This window comes from Oncorhynchus clarkii, chromosome 5 (assembly GCF_045791955.1).
Source record: "Oncorhynchus clarkii lewisi isolate Uvic-CL-2024 chromosome 5, UVic_Ocla_1.0, whole genome shotgun sequence".
Classification (NCBI taxonomy): Eukaryota; Metazoa; Chordata; class Actinopteri; order Salmoniformes; family Salmonidae; genus Oncorhynchus; species Oncorhynchus clarkii.
Genome location: NC_092151.1, coordinates 47865519 through 47880965, shown reverse-complemented (window position 1 = coordinate 47880965; position 15447 = coordinate 47865519). Strand labels below are relative to the sequence as shown.

The window sequence follows — 15447 nt, the reverse complement described above, 5'->3', positions numbered from 1 at the left end:
AAGGCTGAGTTAACCTCAAAGGCTGGAAATCGTATCATAAAGCTTTTTTTCCAAGAATATGTTCCACTTTGTGGGCTCAGCAACATTGTTCACCCTAAAAAAAAAGCAGTACTTTCTCCCCGTCGGGAAATTGAACCCCGGTCTCCCGCGTGACAGGCGGGGATACTCACCACTATACTAACGAGGAGCAGGTGGTTTGGACCTTTGAAAAAACGTGGAGCATTGGTACTAACCCTAAGTTTGGAATGTTGGGCTTAAACCCTTCTAACAAAAATATATGTAGAGACTGAATGGTTGGAGCTAGGAACTACTATGACCCCGCTATGGAAAGCTGAGACTCTCACAAACACGTACATGTAATCGATTTTGCTCTATACCGCTCACAAGCCACACAATACTAGTTTGCAGGTGAGGCGTTTGTGGGAAATCCCAGGACATTGTCACAAATGCCAAACTCAAGACAGTTGTCACTGACAAGTTGGTTACTCTTTCCCATTTAACAACTAAAGCCTAGCAAAAAGTTAATCACCTCACACACTGGAAATCTGCAATGGATTCACCAAAGTCAACTGAGAATGAGTAAATGTTCAAAGTCTTATTTTTCAAGAGTCAGTTGAGAATTCGACCAAGACCAGAGATTTCTGTTTGCCTGGCAATCTAACACAGATTTCCTCTTCAGGGGTTTGCATACTTGTCGAAATTACATGTTCAAAATTTCCTGCATTGGCCGGGAATCGAACCCGGGCCTCCCGCGTGGCAGGCGAGAATTCTACCACTGAACAACCAATGCCTTGGAAGGCTGAGTTAACCTCAAAGGCTGGAAATCGTATCATAAAGCTTTTTTTCCAAGAATATGTTCCACTTTGTGGGCTCAGCAACATTGTTCACCCTAAAAAAAAAGCAGTACTTTCTCCCCGTCGGGAAATTGAACCCCGGTCTCCCGCGTGACAGGCGGGGATACTCACCACTATACTAACGAGGAGCAGGTGGTTTGGACCTTTGAAAAAACGTGGAGCATTGGTACTAACCCTAAGTTTGGAATGTTGGGCTTAAACCCTTCTAACAAAAATATATGTAGAGACTGAATGGTTGGAGCTAGGAACTACTATGACCCCGCTATGGAAAGCTGAGACTCTCACAAACACGTACATGTAATCGATTTTGCTCTATACCGCTCACAAGCCACACAATACTAGTTTGCAGGTGAGGCGTTTGTGGGAAATCCCAGGACATTGTCACAAATGCCAAACTCAAGACAGTTGTCACTGACAAGTTGGTTACTCTTTCCCATTTAACAACTAAAGCCTTGCAAAAAGTTAATCACCTCACACACTGGAAATCTGCAATGGATTCACCAAAGTCTACTGAGAATGAGTAAATGTTCAAAGTCTTATTTTTCAAGAGTCAGTTGAGAATTCGACCAAGACCAGAGATTTCTGTTTGCCTGGCAATCTAACACAGATTTCCTCTTCAGGGGTTTGCATACTTGTCGAAATTACATGTTCAAAATTTCCTGCATTGGCCGGGAATCGAACCCGGGCCTCCCGCGTGGCAGGCGAGAATTCTACCACTGAACAACCAATGCCTTGGAAGGCTGAGTTAACCTCAAAGGCTGGAAATCGTATCATAAAGCTTTTTTTCCAAGAATATGTTCCACTTTGTGGGCTCAGCAACATTGTTCACCCTAAAAAAAAAGCAGTACTTTCTCCCCGTCGGGAAATTGAACCCCGGTCTCCCGCGTGACAGGCGGGGATACTCACCACTATACTAACGAGGAGCAGGTGGTTTGGACCTTTGAAAAAACGTGGAGCATTGGTACTAACCCTAAGTTTGGAATGTTGGGCTTAAACCCTTCTAACAAAAATATATGTAGAGACTGAATGGTTGGAGCTAGGAACTACTATGACCCCGCTATGGAAAGCTGAGACTCTCACAAACACGTACATGTAATCGATTTTGCTCTATACCGCTCACAAGCCACACAATACTAGTTTGCAGGTGAGGCGTTTGTGGGAAATCCCAGGACATTGTCACAAATGCCAAACTCAAGACAGTTGTCACTGACAAGTTGGTTACTCTTTCCCATTTAACAACTAAAGCCTTGCAAAAAGTTAATCACCTCACACACTGGAAATCTGCAATGGATTCACCAAAGTCTACTGAGAATGAGTAAATGTTCAAAGTCTTATTTTTCAAGAGTCAGTTGAGAATTCGACCAAGACCAGAGATTTCTGTTTGCCTGGCAATCTAACACAGATTTCCTCTTCAGGGGTTTGCATACTTGTCGAAATTACATGTTCAAAATTTCCTGCATTGGCCGGGAATCGAACCCGGGCCTCCCGCGTGGCAGGCGAGAATTCTACCACTGAACAACCAATGCCTTGGAAGGCTGAGTTAACCTCAAAGGCTGGAAATCGTATCATAAAGCTTTTTTTCCAAGAATATGTTCCACTTTGTGGGCTCAGCAACATTGTTCACCCTAAAAAAAAAGCAGTACTTTCTCCCCGTCGGGAAATTGAACCCCGGTCTCCCGCGTGACAGGCGGGGATACTCACCACTATACTAACGAGGAGCAGGTGGTTTGGACCTTTGAAAAAACGTGGAGCATTGGTACTAACCCTAAGTTTGGAATGTTGGGCTTAAACCCTTCTAACAAAAATATATGTAGAGACTGAATGGTTGGAGCTAGGAACTACTATGACCCCGCTATGGAAAGCTGAGACTCTCACAAACACGTACATGTAATCGATTTTGCTCTATACCGCTCACAAGCCACACAATACTAGTTTGCAGGTGAGGCGTTTGTGGGAAATCCCAGGACATTGTCACAAATGCCAAACTCAAGACAGTTGTCACTGACAAGTTGGTTACTCTTTCCCATTTAACAACTAAAGCCTTGCAAAAAGTTAATCACCTCACACACTGGAAATCTGCAATGGATTCACCAAAGTCTACTGAGAATGAGTAAATGTTCAAAGTCTTATTTTTCAAGAGTCAGTTGAGAATTCGACCAAGACCAGAGATTTCTGTTTGCCTGGCAATCTAACACAGATTTCCTCTTCAGGGGTTTGCATACTTGTCGAAATTACATGTTCAAAATTTCCTGCATTGGCCGGGAATCGAACCCGGGCCTCCCGCGTGGCAGGCGAGAATTCTACCACTGAACAACCAATGCCTTGGAAGGCTGAGTTAACCTCAAAGGCTGGAAATCGTATCATAAAGCTTTTTTTCCAAGAATATGTTCCACTTTGTGGGCTCAGCAACATTGTTCACCCTAAAAAAAAAGCAGTACTTTCTCCCCGTCGGGAAATTGAACCCCGGTCTCCCGCGTGACAGGCGGGGATACTCACCACTATACTAACGAGGAGCAGGTGGTTTGGACCTTTGAAAAAACGTGGAGCATTGGTACTAACCCTAAGTTTGGAATGTTGGGCTTAAACCCTTCTAACAAAAATATATGTAGAGACTGAATGGTTGGAGCTAGGAACTACTATGACCCCGCTATGGAAAGCTGAGACTCTCACAAACACGTACATGTAATCGATTTTGCTCTATACCGCTCACAAGCCACACAATACTAGTTTGCAGGTGAGGCGTTTGTGGGAAATCCCAGGACATTGTCACAAATGCCAAACTCAAGACAGTTGTCACTGACAAGTTGGTTACTCTTTCCCATTTAACAACTAAAGCCTAGCAAAAAGTTAATCACCTCACACACTGGAAATCTGCAATGGATTCACCAAAGTCTACTGAGAATGAGTAAATGTTCAAAGTCTTATTTTTCAAGAGTCAGTTGAGAATTCGACCAAGACCAGAGATTTCTGTTTGCCTGGCAATCTAACACAGATTTCCTCTTCAGGGGTTTGCATACTTGTCGAAATTACATGTTCAAAATTTCCTGCATTGGCCGGGAATCGAACCCGGGCCTCCCGCGTGGCAGGCGAGAATTCTACCACTGAACAACCAATGCCTTGGAAGGCTGAGTTAACCTCAAAGGCTGGAAATCGTATCATAAAGCTTTTTTTCCAAGAATATGTTCCACTTTGTGGGCTCAGCAACATTGTTCACCCTAAAAAAAAAGCAGTACTTTCTCCCCGTCGGGAAATTGAACCCCGGTCTCCCGCGTGACAGGCGGGGATACTCACCACTATACTAACGAGGAGCAGGTGGTTTGGACCTTTGAAAAAACGTGGAGCATTGGTACTAACCCTAAGTTTGGAATGTTGGGCTTAAACCCTTCTAACAAAAATATATGTAGAGACTGAATGGTTGGAGCTAGGAACTACTATGACCCCGCTATGGAAAGCTGAGACTCTCACAAACACGTACATGTAATCGATTTTGCTCTATACCGCTCACAAGCCACACAATACTAGTTTGCAGGTGAGGCGTTTGTGGGAAATCCCAGGACATTGTCACAAATGCCAAACTCAAGACAGTTGTCACTGACAAGTTGGTTACTCTTTCCCATTTAACAACTAAAGCCTAGCAAAAAGTTAATCACCTCACACACTGGAAATCTGCAATGGATTCACCAAAGTCTACTGAGAATGAGTAAATGTTCAAAGTCTTATTTTTCAAGAGTCAGTTGAGAATTCGACCAAGACCAGAGATTTCTGTTTGCCTGGCAATCTAACACAGATTTCCTCTTCAGGGGTTTGCATACTTGTCGAAATTACATGTTCAAAATTTCCTGCATTGGCCGGGAATCGAACCCGGGCCTCCCGCGTGGCAGGCGAGAATTCTACCACTGAACAACCAATGCCTTGGAAGGCTGAGTTAACCTCAAAGGCTGGAAATCGTATCATAAAGCTTTTTTTCCAAGAATATGTTCCACTTTGTGGGCTCAGCAACATTGTTCACCCTAAAAAAAAAGCAGTACTTTCTCCCCGTCGGGAAATTGAACCCCGGTCTCCCGCGTGACAGGCGGGGATACTCACCACTATACTAACGAGGAGCAGGTGGTTTGGACCTTTGAAAAAACGTGGAGCATTGGTACTAACCCTAAGTTTGGAATGTTGGGCTTAAACCCTTCTAACAAAAATATATGTAGAGACTGAATGGTTGGAGCTAGGAACTACTATGACCCCGCTATGGAAAGCTGAGACTCTCACAAACACGTACATGTAATCGATTTTGCTCTATACCGCTCACAAGCCACACAATACTAGTTTGCAGGTGAGGCGTTTGTGGGAAATCCCAGGACATTGTCACAAATGCCAAACTCAAGACAGTTGTCACTGACAAGTTGGTTACTCTTTCCCATTTAACAACTAAAGCCTTGCAAAAAGTTAATCACCTCACACACTGGAAATCTGCAATGGATTCACCAAAGTCTACTGAGAATGAGTAAATGTTCAAAGTCTTATTTTTCAAGAGTCAGTTGAGAATTCGACCAAGACCAGAGATTTCTGTTTGCCTGGCAATCTAACACAGATTTCCTCTTCAGGGGTTTGCATACTTGTCGAAATTACATGTTCAAAATTTCCTGCATTGGCCGGGAATCGAACCCGGGCCTCCCGCGTGGCAGGCGAGAATTCTACCACTGAACAACCAATGCCTTGGAAGGCTGAGTTAACCTCAAAGGCTGGAAATCGTATCATAAAGCTTTTTTTCCAAGAATATGTTCCACTTTGTGGGCTCAGCAACATTGTTCACCCTAAAAAAAAAGCAGTACTTTCTCCCCGTCGGGAAATTGAACCCCGGTCTCCCGCGTGACAGGCGGGGATACTCACCACTATACTAACGAGGAGCAGGTGGTTTGGACCTTTGAAAAAACGTGGAGCATTGGTACTAACCCTAAGTTTGGAATGTTGGGCTTAAACCCTTCTAACAAAAATATATGTAGAGACTGAATGGTTGGAGCTAGGAACTACTATGACCCCGCTATGGAAAGCTGAGACTCTCACAAACACGTACATGTAATCGATTTTGCTCTATACCGCTCACAAGCCACACAATACTAGTTTGCAGGTGAGGCGTTTGTGGGAAATCCCAGGACATTGTCACAAATGCCAAACTCAAGACAGTTGTCACTGACAAGTTGGTTACTCTTTCCCATTTAACAACTAAAGCCTAGCAAAAAGTTAATCACCTCACACACTGGAAATCTGCAATGGATTCACCAAAGTCTACTGAGAATGAGTAAATGTTCAAAGTCTTATTTTTCAAGAGTCAGTTGAGAATTCGACCAAGACCAGAGATTTCTGTTTGCCTGGCAATCTAACACAGATTTCCTCTTCAGGGGTTTGCATACTTGTCGAAATTACATGTTCAAAATTTCCTGCATTGGCCGGGAATCGAACCCGGGCCTCCCGCGTGGCAGGCGAGAATTCTACCACTGAACAACCAATGCCTTGGAAGGCTGAGTTAACCTCAAAGGCTGGAAATCGTATCATAAAGCTTTTTTTCCAAGAATATGTTCCACTTTGTGGGCTCAGCAACATTGTTCACCCTAAAAAAAAAGCAGTACTTTCTCCCCGTCGGGAAATTGAACCCCGGTCTCCCGCGTGACAGGCGGGGATACTCACCACTATACTAACGAGGAGCAGGTGGTTTGGACCTTTGAAAAAACGTGGAGCATTGGTACTAACCCTAAGTTTGGAATGTTGGGCTTAAACCCTTCTAACAAAAATATATGTAGAGACTGAATGGTTGGAGCTAGGAACTACTATGACCCCGCTATGGAAAGCTGAGACTCTCACAAACACGTACATGTAATCGATTTTGCTCTATACCGCTCACAAGCCACACAATACTAGTTTGCAGGTGAGGCGTTTGTGGGAAATCCCAGGACATTGTCACAAATGCCAAACTCAAGACAGTTGTCACTGACAAGTTGGTTACTCTTTCCCATTTAACAACTAAAGCCTTGCAAAAAGTTAATCACCTCACACACTGGAAATCTGCAATGGATTCACCAAAGTCTACTGAGAATGAGTAAATGTTCAAAGTCTTATTTTTCAAGAGTCAGTTGAGAATTCGACCAAGACCAGAGATTTCTGTTTGCCTGGCAATCTAACACAGATTTCCTCTTCAGGGGTTTGCATACTTGTCGAAATTACATGTTCAAAATTTCCTGCATTGGCCGGGAATCGAACCCGGGCCTCCCGCGTGGCAGGCGAGAATTCTACCACTGAACAACCAATGCCTTGGAAGGCTGAGTTAACCTCAAAGGCTGGAAATCGTATCATAAAGCTTTTTTTCCAAGAATATGTTCCACTTTGTGGGCTCAGCAACATTGTTCACCCTAAAAAAAAAGCAGTACTTTCTCCCCGTCGGGAAATTGAACCCCGGTCTCCCGCGTGACAGGCGGGGATACTCACCACTATACTAACGAGGAGCAGGTGGTTTGGACCTTTGAAAAAACGTGGAGCATTGGTACTAACCCTAAGTTTGGAATGTTGGGCTTAAACCCTTCTAACAAAAATATATGTAGAGACTGAATGGTTGGAGCTAGGAACTACTATGACCCCGCTATGGAAAGCTGAGACTCTCACAAACACGTACATGTAATCGATTTTGCTCTATACCGCTCACAAGCCACACAATACTAGTTTGCAGGTGAGGCGTTTGTGGGAAATCCCAGGACATTGTCACAAATGCCAAACTCAAGACAGTTGTCACTGACAAGTTGGTTACTCTTTCCCATTTAACAACTAAAGCCTTGCAAAAAGTTAATCACCTCACACACTGGAAATCTGCAATGGATTCACCAAAGTCTACTGAGAATGAGTAAATGTTCAAAGTCTTATTTTTCAAGAGTCAGTTGAGAATTCGACCAAGACCAGAGATTTCTGTTTGCCTGGCAATCTAACACAGATTTCCTCTTCAGGGGTTTGCATACTTGTCGAAATTACATGTTCAAAATTTCCTGCATTGGCCGGGAATCGAACCCGGGCCTCCCGCGTGGCAGGCGAGAATTCTACCACTGAACAACCAATGCCTTGGAAGGCTGAGTTAACCTCAAAGGCTGGAAATCGTATCATAAAGCTTTTTTTCCAAGAATATGTTCCACTTTGTGGGCTCAGCAACATTGTTCACCCTAAAAAAAAAGCAGTACTTTCTCCCCGTCGGGAAATTGAACCCCGGTCTCCCGCGTGACAGGCGGGGATACTCACCACTATACTAACGAGGAGCAGGTGGTTTGGACCTTTGAAAAAACGTGGAGCATTGGTACTAACCCTAAGTTTGGAATGTTGGGCTTAAACCCTTCTAACAAAAATATATGTAGAGACTGAATGGTTGGAGCTAGGAACTACTATGACCCCGCTATGGAAAGCTGAGACTCTCACAAACACGTACATGTAATCGATTTTGCTCTATACCGCTCACAAGCCACACAATACTAGTTTGCAGGTGAGGCGTTTGTGGGAAATCCCAGGACATTGTCACAAATGCCAAACTCAAGACAGTTGTCACTGACAAGTTGGTTACTCTTTCCCATTTAACAACTAAAGCCTTGCAAAAAGTTAATCACCTCACACACTGGAAATCTGCAATGGATTCACCAAAGTCTACTGAGAATGAGTAAATGTTCAAAGTCTTATTTTTCAAGAGTCAGTTGAGAATTCGACCAAGACCAGAGATTTCTGTTTGCCTGGCAATCTAACACAGATTTCCTCTTCAGGGGTTTGCATACTTGTCGAAATTACATGTTCAAAATTTCCTGCATTGGCCGGGAATCGAACCCGGGCCTCCCGCGTGGCAGGCGAGAATTCTACCACTGAACAACCAATGCCTTGGAAGGCTGAGTTAACCTCAAAGGCTGGAAATCGTATCATAAAGCTTTTTTTCCAAGAATATGTTCCACTTTGTGGGCTCAGCAACATTGTTCACCCTAAAAAAAAAGCAGTACTTTCTCCCCGTCGGGAAATTGAACCCCGGTCTCCCGCGTGACAGGCGGGGATACTCACCACTATACTAACGAGGAGCAGGTGGTTTGGACCTTTGAAAAAACGTGGAGCATTGGTACTAACCCTAAGTTTGGAATGTTGGGCTTAAACCCTTCTAACAAAAATATATGTAGAGACTGAATGGTTGGAGCTAGGAACTACTATGACCCCGCTATGGAAAGCTGAGACTCTCACAAACACGTACATGTAATCGATTTTGCTCTATACCGCTCACAAGCCACACAATACTAGTTTGCAGGTGAGGCGTTTGTGGGAAATCCCAGGACATTGTCACAAATGCCAAACTCAAGACAGTTGTCACTGACAAGTTGGTTACTCTTTCCCATTTAACAACTAAAGCCTTGCAAAAAGTTAATCACCTCACACACTGGAAATCTGCAATGGATTCACCAAAGTCTACTGAGAATGAGTAAATGTTCAAAGTCTTATTTTTCAAGAGTCAGTTGAGAATTCGACCAAGACCAGAGATTTCTGTTTGCCTGGCAATCTAACACAGATTTCCTCTTCAGGGGTTTGCATACTTGTCGAAATTACATGTTCAAAATTTCCTGCATTGGCCGGGAATCGAACCCGGGCCTCCCGCGTGGCAGGCGAGAATTCTACCACTGAACAACCAATGCCTTGGAAGGCTGAGTTAACCTCAAAGGCTGGAAATCGTATCATAAAGCTTTTTTTCCAAGAATATGTTCCACTTTGTGGGCTCAGCAACATTGTTCACCCTAAAAAAAAAGCAGTACTTTCTCCCCGTCGGGGAATTGAACCCCGGTCTCCCGCGTGACAGGCGGGGATACTCACCACTATACTAACGAGGAGCAGGTGGTTTGGACCTTTGAAAAAACGTGGAGCATTGGTACTAACCCTAAGTTTGGAATGTTGGGCTTAAACCCTTCTAACAAAAATATATGTAGAGACTGAATGGTTGGAGCTAGGAACTACTATGACCCCGCTATGGAAAGCTGAGACTCTCACAAACACGTACATGTAATCGATTTTGCTCTATACCGCTCACAAGCCACACAATACTAGTTTGCAGGTGAGGCGTTTGTGGGAAATCCCAGGACATTGTCACAAATGCCAAACTCAAGACAGTTGTCACTGACAAGTTGGTTACTCTTTCCCATTTAACAACTAAAGCCTTGCAAAAATTTAATGACCTCACACACTGGAAATCTGCAATGGATTCACCAAAGTCTACTGAGAATGAGTAAATGTTCAAAGTCTTATTTTTCAAGAGAGTTGAGAATTCGACCAAGACCAGAGATTTCTGTTTGCCTGGCAATCTAACACAGATTTCCTCTTCAGGGGTTTGCATACTTGTCGAAATTACATGTTCAAAATTTCCTGCATTGGCCGGGAATCGAACCCGGGCCTCCCGCGTGGCAGGCGAGAATTCTACCACTGAACAACCAATGCCTTGGAAGGCTGAGTTAACCTCAAAGGCTGGAAATCGTATCATAAAGCTTTTTTTCCAAGAATATGTTCCACTTTGTGGGCTCAGCAACGTTGTTCACCCTAAAAAAAAAGCAGTACTTTCTCCCCGTCGGGGAATTGAACCCCGGTCTCCCGCGTGACAGGCGGGGATACTCACCACTATACTAACGAGGAGCAGGTGGTTTGGACCTTTGAAAAAACGTGGAGCATTGGTACTAACCCTAAGTTTGGAATGTTGGGCTTAAACCCTTCTAACAAAAATATATGTAGAGACTGAATGGTTGGAGCTAGGAACTACTATGACCCCGCTATGGAAAGCTGAGACTCTCACAAACACGTACATGTAATCGATTTTGCTCTATACCGCTCACAAGCCACACAATACTAGTTTGCAGGTGAGGCGTTTGTGGGAAATCCCAGGACATTGTCACAAATGCCAAACTCAAGACAGTTGTCACTGACAAGTTGGTTACTCTTTCCCATTTAACAACTAAAGCCTTGCAAAAAGTTAATCACCTCACACACTGGAAATCTGCAATGGATTCACCAAAGTCTACTGAGAATGAGTAAATGTTCAAAGTCTTATTTTTCAAGAGTCAGTTGAGAATTCGACCAAGACCAGAGATTTCTGTTTGCCTGGCAATCTAACACAGATTTCCTCTTCAGGGGTTTGCATACTTGTCGAAATTACATGTTCAAAATTTCCTGCATTGGCCGGGAATCGAACCCGGGCCTCCCGCGTGGCAGGCGAGAATTCTACCACTGAACAACCAATGCCTTGGAAGGCTGAGTTAACCTCAAAGGCTGGAAATCGTATCATAAAGCTTTTTTTCCAAGAATATGTTCCACTTTGTGGGCTCAGCAACATTGTTCACCCTAAAAAAAAAGCAGTACTTTCTCCCCGTCGGGAAATTGAACCCCGGTCTCCCGCGTGACAGGCGGGGATACTCACCACTATACTAACGAGGAGCAGGTGGTTTGGACCTTTGAAAAAACGTGGAGCATTGGTACTAACCCTAAGTTTGGAATGTTGGGCTTAAACCCTTCTAACAAAAATATATGTAGAGACTGAATGGTTGGAGCTAGGAACTACTATGACCCCGCTATGGAAAGCTGAGACTCTCACAAACACGTACATGTAATCGATTTTGCTCTATACCGCTCACAAGCCACACAATACTAGTTTGCAGGTGAGGCGTTTGTGGGAAATCCCAGGACATTGTCACAAATGCCAAACTCAAGACAGTTGTCACTGACAAGTTGGTTACTCTTTCCCATTTAACAACTAAAGCCTTGCAAAAAGTTAATCACCTCACACACTGGAAATCTGCAATGGATTCACCAAAGTCTACTGAGAATGAGTAAATGTTCAAAGTCTTATTTTTCAAGAGTCAGTTGAGAATTCGACCAAGACCAGAGATTTCTGTTTGCCTGGCAATCTAACACAGATTTCCTCTTCAGGGGTTTGCATACTTGTCGAAATTACATGTTCAAAATTTCCTGCATTGGCCGGGAATCGAACCCGGGCCTCCCGCGTGGCAGGCGAGAATTCTACCACTGAACAACCAATGCCTTGGAAGGCTGAGTTAACCTCAAAGGCTGGAAATCGTATCATAAAGCTTTTTTTCCAAGAATATGTTCCACTTTGTGGGCTCAGCAACATTGTTCACCCTAAAAAAAAAGCAGTACTTTCTCCCCGTCGGGAAATTGAACCCCGGTCTCCCGCGTGACAGGCGGGGATACTCACCACTATACTAACGAGGAGCAGGTGGTTTGGACCTTTGAAAAAACGTGGAGCATTGGTACTAACCCTAAGTTTGGAATGTTGGGCTTAAACCCTTCTAACAAAAATATATGTAGAGACTGAATGGTTGGAGCTAGGAACTACTATGACCCCGCTATGGAAAGCTGAGACTCTCACAAACACGTACATGTAATCGATTTTGCTCTATACCGCTCACAAGCCACACAATACTAGTTTGCAGGTGAGGCGTTTGTGGGAAATCCCAGGACATTGTCACAAATGCCAAACTCAAGACAGTTGTCACTGACAAGTTGGTTACTCTTTCCCATTTAACAACTAAAGCCTTGCAAAAAGTTAATCACCTCACACACTGGAAATCTGCAATGGATTCACCAAAGTCTACTGAGAATGAGTAAATGTTCAAAGTCTTATTTTTCAAGAGTCAGTTGAGAATTCGACCAAGACCAGAGATTTCTGTTTGCCTGGCAATCTAACACAGATTTCCTCTTCAGGGGTTTGCATACTTGTCGAAATTACATGTTCAAAATTTCCTGCATTGGCCGGGAATCGAACCCGGGCCTCCCGCGTGGCAGGCGAGAATTCTACCACTGAACAACCAATGCCTTGGAAGGCTGAGTTAACCTCAAAGGCTGGAAATCGTATCATAAAGCTTTTTTTCCAAGAATATGTTCCACTTTGTGGGCTCAGCAACATTGTTCACCCTAAAAAAAAAGCAGTACTTTCTCCCCGTCGGGAAATTGAACCCCGGTCTCCCGCGTGACAGGCGGGGATACTCACCACTATACTAACGAGGAGCAGGTGGTTTGGACCTTTGAAAAAACGTGGAGCATTGGTACTAACCCTAAGTTTGGAATGTTGGGCTTAAACCCTTCTAACAAAAATATATGTAGAGACTGAATGGTTGGAGCTAGGAACTACTATGACCCCGCTATGGAAAGCTGAGACTCTCACAAACACGTACATGTAATCGATTTTGCTCTATACCGCTCACAAGCCACACAATACTAGTTTGCAGGTGAGGCGTTTGTGGGAAATCCCAGGACATTGTCACAAATGCCAAACTCAAGACAGTTGTCACTGACAAGTTGGTTACTCTTTCCCATTTAACAACTAAAGCCTTGCAAAAAGTTAATCACCTCACACACTGGAAATCTGCAATGGATTCACCAAAGTCTACTGAGAATGAGTAAATGTTCAAAGTCTTATTTTTCAAGAGTCAGTTGAGAATTCGACCAAGACCAGAGATTTCTGTTTGCCTGGCAATCTAACACAGATTTCCTCTTCAGGGGTTTGCATACTTGTCGAAATTACATGTTCAAAATTTCCTGCATTGGCCGGGAATCGAACCCGGGCCTCCCGCGTGGCAGGCGAGAATTCTACCACTGAACAACCAATGCCTTGGAAGGCTGAGTTAACCTCAAAGGCTGGAAATCGTATCATAAAGCTTTTTTTCCAAGAATATGTTCCACTTTGTGGGCTCAGCAACATTGTTCACCCTAAAAAAAAAGCAGTACTTTCTCCCCGTCGGGAAATTGAACCCCGGTCTCCCGCGTGACAGGCGGGGATACTCACCACTATACTAACGAGGAGCAGGTGGTTTGGACCTTTGAAAAAACGTGGAGCATTGGTACTAACCCTAAGTTTGGAATGTTGGGCTTAAACCCTTCTAACAAAAATATATGTAGAGACTGAATGGTTGGAGCTAGGAACTACTATGACCCCGCTATGGAAAGCTGAGACTCTCACAAACACGTACATGTAATCGATTTTGCTCTATACCGCTCACAAGCCACACAATACTAGTTTGCAGGTGAGGCGTTTGTGGGAAATCCCAGGACATTGTCACAAATGCCAAACTCAAGACAGTTGTCACTGACAAGTTGGTTACTCTTTCCCATTTAACAACTAAAGCCTTGCAAAAAGTTAATCACCTCACACACTGGAAATCTGCAATGGATTCACCAAAGTCTACTGAGAATGAGTAAATGTTCAAAGTCTTATTTTTCAAGAGTCAGTTGAGAATTCGACCAAGACCAGAGATTTCTGTTTGCCTGGCAATCTAACACAGATTTCCTCTTCAGGGGTTTGCATACTTGTCGAAATTACATGTTCAAAATTTCCTGCATTGGCCGGGAATCGAACCCGGGCCTCCCGCGTGGCAGGCGAGAATTCTACCACTGAACAACCAATGCCTTGGAAGGCTGAGTTAACCTCAAAGGCTGGAAATCGTATCATAAAGCTTTTTTTCCAAGAATATGTTCCACTTTGTGGGCTCAGCAACATTGTTCACCCTAAAAAAAAAGCAGTACTTTCTCCCCGTCGGGAAATTGAACCCCGGTCTCCCGCGTGACAGGCGGGGATACTCACCACTATACTAACGAGGAGCAGGTGGTTTGGACCTTTGAAAAAACGTGGAGCATTGGTACTAACCCTAAGTTTGGAATGTTGGGCTTAAACCCTTCTAACAAAAATATATGTAGAGACTGAATGGTTGGAGCTAGGAACTACTATGACCCCGCTATGGAAAGCTGAGACTCTCACAAACACGTACATGTAATCGATTTTGCTCTATACCGCTCACAAGCCACACAATACTAGTTTGCAGGTGAGGCGTTTGTGGGAAATCCCAGGACATTGTCACAAATGCCAAACTCAAGACAGTTGTCACTGACAAGTTGGTTACTCTTTCCCATTTAACAACTAAAGCCTTGCAAAAAGTTAATCACCTCACACACTGGAAATCTGCAATGGATTCACCAAAGTCTACTGAGAATGAGTAAATGTTCAAAGTCTTATTTTTCAAGAGTCAGTTGAGAATTCGACCAAGACCAGAGATTTCTGTTTGCCTGGCAATCTAACACAGATTTCCTCTTCAGGGGTTTGCATACTTGTCGAAATTACATGTTCAAAATTTCCTGCATTGGCCGGGAATCGAACCCGGGCCTCCCGCGTGGCAGGCGAGAATTCTACCACTGAACAACCAATGCCTTGGAAGGCTGAGTTAACCTCAAAGGCTGGAAATCGTATCATAAAGCTTTTTTTCCAAGAATATGTTCCACTTTGTGGGCTCAGCAACATTGTTCACCCTAAAAAAAAAGCAGTACTTTCTCCCCGTCGGGAAATTGAACCCCGGTCTCCCGCGTGACAGGCGGGGATACTCACCACTATACTAACGAGGAGCAGGTGGTTTGGACCTTTGAAAAAACGTGGAGCATTGGTACTAACCCTAAGTTTGGAATGTTGGGCTTAAACCCTTCTAACAAAAATATATGTAGAGACTGAATGGTTGGAGCTAGGAACTACTATGACCCCGCTATGGAAAGCTGAGACTCTCAC

At 43.9% G+C, this 15447-nt stretch overlaps 39 non-coding genes across 39 annotated transcripts; all 39 read right to left on the bottom strand.

Annotated features, from left to right (window-relative positions):
* Positions 1-115: 115 nt before the first annotated feature.
* trnad-guc (transfer RNA aspartic acid (anticodon GUC)) lies at positions 116-187 on the bottom strand. The gene has a single exon. It is a non-coding gene; the product is annotated as a tRNA-Asp (tRNA).
* Positions 188-719: 532 nt separating this feature from the next.
* trnag-gcc (transfer RNA glycine (anticodon GCC)) lies at positions 720-790 on the bottom strand. Its single transcript has one exon. It is a non-coding gene; the product is annotated as a tRNA-Gly (tRNA).
* A 120-nt stretch (positions 791-910) lies between these two features.
* Positions 911-982, bottom strand: trnad-guc (transfer RNA aspartic acid (anticodon GUC)). Its single transcript has one exon. It is a non-coding gene; the product is annotated as a tRNA-Asp (tRNA).
* A 532-nt stretch (positions 983-1514) lies between these two features.
* Positions 1515-1585, bottom strand: trnag-gcc (transfer RNA glycine (anticodon GCC)). Its single transcript has one exon. It is a non-coding gene; the product is annotated as a tRNA-Gly (tRNA).
* Positions 1586-1705: 120 nt separating this feature from the next.
* trnad-guc (transfer RNA aspartic acid (anticodon GUC)) lies at positions 1706-1777 on the bottom strand. The gene has a single exon. It is a non-coding gene; the product is annotated as a tRNA-Asp (tRNA).
* Positions 1778-2309: 532 nt separating this feature from the next.
* Positions 2310-2380, bottom strand: trnag-gcc (transfer RNA glycine (anticodon GCC)). The gene has a single exon. It is a non-coding gene; the product is annotated as a tRNA-Gly (tRNA).
* A 120-nt stretch (positions 2381-2500) lies between these two features.
* On the bottom strand, positions 2501-2572 carry trnad-guc (transfer RNA aspartic acid (anticodon GUC)). The gene has a single exon. It is a non-coding gene; the product is annotated as a tRNA-Asp (tRNA).
* A 532-nt stretch (positions 2573-3104) lies between these two features.
* trnag-gcc (transfer RNA glycine (anticodon GCC)) lies at positions 3105-3175 on the bottom strand. The gene has a single exon. It is a non-coding gene; the product is annotated as a tRNA-Gly (tRNA).
* Positions 3176-3295: 120 nt separating this feature from the next.
* trnad-guc (transfer RNA aspartic acid (anticodon GUC)) lies at positions 3296-3367 on the bottom strand. The gene has a single exon. It is a non-coding gene; the product is annotated as a tRNA-Asp (tRNA).
* Positions 3368-3899: 532 nt separating this feature from the next.
* Positions 3900-3970, bottom strand: trnag-gcc (transfer RNA glycine (anticodon GCC)). Its single transcript has one exon. It is a non-coding gene; the product is annotated as a tRNA-Gly (tRNA).
* Positions 3971-4090: 120 nt separating this feature from the next.
* Positions 4091-4162, bottom strand: trnad-guc (transfer RNA aspartic acid (anticodon GUC)). Its single transcript has one exon. It is a non-coding gene; the product is annotated as a tRNA-Asp (tRNA).
* Positions 4163-4694: 532 nt separating this feature from the next.
* trnag-gcc (transfer RNA glycine (anticodon GCC)) lies at positions 4695-4765 on the bottom strand. The gene has a single exon. It is a non-coding gene; the product is annotated as a tRNA-Gly (tRNA).
* A 120-nt stretch (positions 4766-4885) lies between these two features.
* trnad-guc (transfer RNA aspartic acid (anticodon GUC)) lies at positions 4886-4957 on the bottom strand. Its single transcript has one exon. It is a non-coding gene; the product is annotated as a tRNA-Asp (tRNA).
* A 532-nt stretch (positions 4958-5489) lies between these two features.
* Positions 5490-5560, bottom strand: trnag-gcc (transfer RNA glycine (anticodon GCC)). Its single transcript has one exon. It is a non-coding gene; the product is annotated as a tRNA-Gly (tRNA).
* Positions 5561-5680: 120 nt separating this feature from the next.
* trnad-guc (transfer RNA aspartic acid (anticodon GUC)) lies at positions 5681-5752 on the bottom strand. Its single transcript has one exon. It is a non-coding gene; the product is annotated as a tRNA-Asp (tRNA).
* A 532-nt stretch (positions 5753-6284) lies between these two features.
* On the bottom strand, positions 6285-6355 carry trnag-gcc (transfer RNA glycine (anticodon GCC)). Its single transcript has one exon. It is a non-coding gene; the product is annotated as a tRNA-Gly (tRNA).
* Positions 6356-6475: 120 nt separating this feature from the next.
* trnad-guc (transfer RNA aspartic acid (anticodon GUC)) lies at positions 6476-6547 on the bottom strand. The gene has a single exon. It is a non-coding gene; the product is annotated as a tRNA-Asp (tRNA).
* Positions 6548-7079: 532 nt separating this feature from the next.
* Positions 7080-7150, bottom strand: trnag-gcc (transfer RNA glycine (anticodon GCC)). Its single transcript has one exon. It is a non-coding gene; the product is annotated as a tRNA-Gly (tRNA).
* Positions 7151-7270: 120 nt separating this feature from the next.
* Positions 7271-7342, bottom strand: trnad-guc (transfer RNA aspartic acid (anticodon GUC)). Its single transcript has one exon. It is a non-coding gene; the product is annotated as a tRNA-Asp (tRNA).
* A 532-nt stretch (positions 7343-7874) lies between these two features.
* trnag-gcc (transfer RNA glycine (anticodon GCC)) lies at positions 7875-7945 on the bottom strand. The gene has a single exon. It is a non-coding gene; the product is annotated as a tRNA-Gly (tRNA).
* Positions 7946-8065: 120 nt separating this feature from the next.
* On the bottom strand, positions 8066-8137 carry trnad-guc (transfer RNA aspartic acid (anticodon GUC)). The gene has a single exon. It is a non-coding gene; the product is annotated as a tRNA-Asp (tRNA).
* Positions 8138-8669: 532 nt separating this feature from the next.
* Positions 8670-8740, bottom strand: trnag-gcc (transfer RNA glycine (anticodon GCC)). The gene has a single exon. It is a non-coding gene; the product is annotated as a tRNA-Gly (tRNA).
* Positions 8741-8860: 120 nt separating this feature from the next.
* Positions 8861-8932, bottom strand: trnad-guc (transfer RNA aspartic acid (anticodon GUC)). Its single transcript has one exon. It is a non-coding gene; the product is annotated as a tRNA-Asp (tRNA).
* A 532-nt stretch (positions 8933-9464) lies between these two features.
* On the bottom strand, positions 9465-9535 carry trnag-gcc (transfer RNA glycine (anticodon GCC)). The gene has a single exon. It is a non-coding gene; the product is annotated as a tRNA-Gly (tRNA).
* Positions 9536-9655: 120 nt separating this feature from the next.
* On the bottom strand, positions 9656-9727 carry trnad-guc (transfer RNA aspartic acid (anticodon GUC)). The gene has a single exon. It is a non-coding gene; the product is annotated as a tRNA-Asp (tRNA).
* Positions 9728-10257: 530 nt separating this feature from the next.
* On the bottom strand, positions 10258-10328 carry trnag-gcc (transfer RNA glycine (anticodon GCC)). Its single transcript has one exon. It is a non-coding gene; the product is annotated as a tRNA-Gly (tRNA).
* A 120-nt stretch (positions 10329-10448) lies between these two features.
* trnad-guc (transfer RNA aspartic acid (anticodon GUC)) lies at positions 10449-10520 on the bottom strand. The gene has a single exon. It is a non-coding gene; the product is annotated as a tRNA-Asp (tRNA).
* Positions 10521-11052: 532 nt separating this feature from the next.
* On the bottom strand, positions 11053-11123 carry trnag-gcc (transfer RNA glycine (anticodon GCC)). The gene has a single exon. It is a non-coding gene; the product is annotated as a tRNA-Gly (tRNA).
* Positions 11124-11243: 120 nt separating this feature from the next.
* trnad-guc (transfer RNA aspartic acid (anticodon GUC)) lies at positions 11244-11315 on the bottom strand. Its single transcript has one exon. It is a non-coding gene; the product is annotated as a tRNA-Asp (tRNA).
* A 532-nt stretch (positions 11316-11847) lies between these two features.
* trnag-gcc (transfer RNA glycine (anticodon GCC)) lies at positions 11848-11918 on the bottom strand. Its single transcript has one exon. It is a non-coding gene; the product is annotated as a tRNA-Gly (tRNA).
* A 120-nt stretch (positions 11919-12038) lies between these two features.
* trnad-guc (transfer RNA aspartic acid (anticodon GUC)) lies at positions 12039-12110 on the bottom strand. Its single transcript has one exon. It is a non-coding gene; the product is annotated as a tRNA-Asp (tRNA).
* Positions 12111-12642: 532 nt separating this feature from the next.
* On the bottom strand, positions 12643-12713 carry trnag-gcc (transfer RNA glycine (anticodon GCC)). The gene has a single exon. It is a non-coding gene; the product is annotated as a tRNA-Gly (tRNA).
* A 120-nt stretch (positions 12714-12833) lies between these two features.
* trnad-guc (transfer RNA aspartic acid (anticodon GUC)) lies at positions 12834-12905 on the bottom strand. The gene has a single exon. It is a non-coding gene; the product is annotated as a tRNA-Asp (tRNA).
* A 532-nt stretch (positions 12906-13437) lies between these two features.
* Positions 13438-13508, bottom strand: trnag-gcc (transfer RNA glycine (anticodon GCC)). The gene has a single exon. It is a non-coding gene; the product is annotated as a tRNA-Gly (tRNA).
* Positions 13509-13628: 120 nt separating this feature from the next.
* trnad-guc (transfer RNA aspartic acid (anticodon GUC)) lies at positions 13629-13700 on the bottom strand. Its single transcript has one exon. It is a non-coding gene; the product is annotated as a tRNA-Asp (tRNA).
* A 532-nt stretch (positions 13701-14232) lies between these two features.
* trnag-gcc (transfer RNA glycine (anticodon GCC)) lies at positions 14233-14303 on the bottom strand. Its single transcript has one exon. It is a non-coding gene; the product is annotated as a tRNA-Gly (tRNA).
* A 120-nt stretch (positions 14304-14423) lies between these two features.
* On the bottom strand, positions 14424-14495 carry trnad-guc (transfer RNA aspartic acid (anticodon GUC)). Its single transcript has one exon. It is a non-coding gene; the product is annotated as a tRNA-Asp (tRNA).
* Positions 14496-15027: 532 nt separating this feature from the next.
* On the bottom strand, positions 15028-15098 carry trnag-gcc (transfer RNA glycine (anticodon GCC)). Its single transcript has one exon. It is a non-coding gene; the product is annotated as a tRNA-Gly (tRNA).
* Positions 15099-15218: 120 nt separating this feature from the next.
* trnad-guc (transfer RNA aspartic acid (anticodon GUC)) lies at positions 15219-15290 on the bottom strand. Its single transcript has one exon. It is a non-coding gene; the product is annotated as a tRNA-Asp (tRNA).
* Positions 15291-15447: the final 157 nt, after the last annotated feature.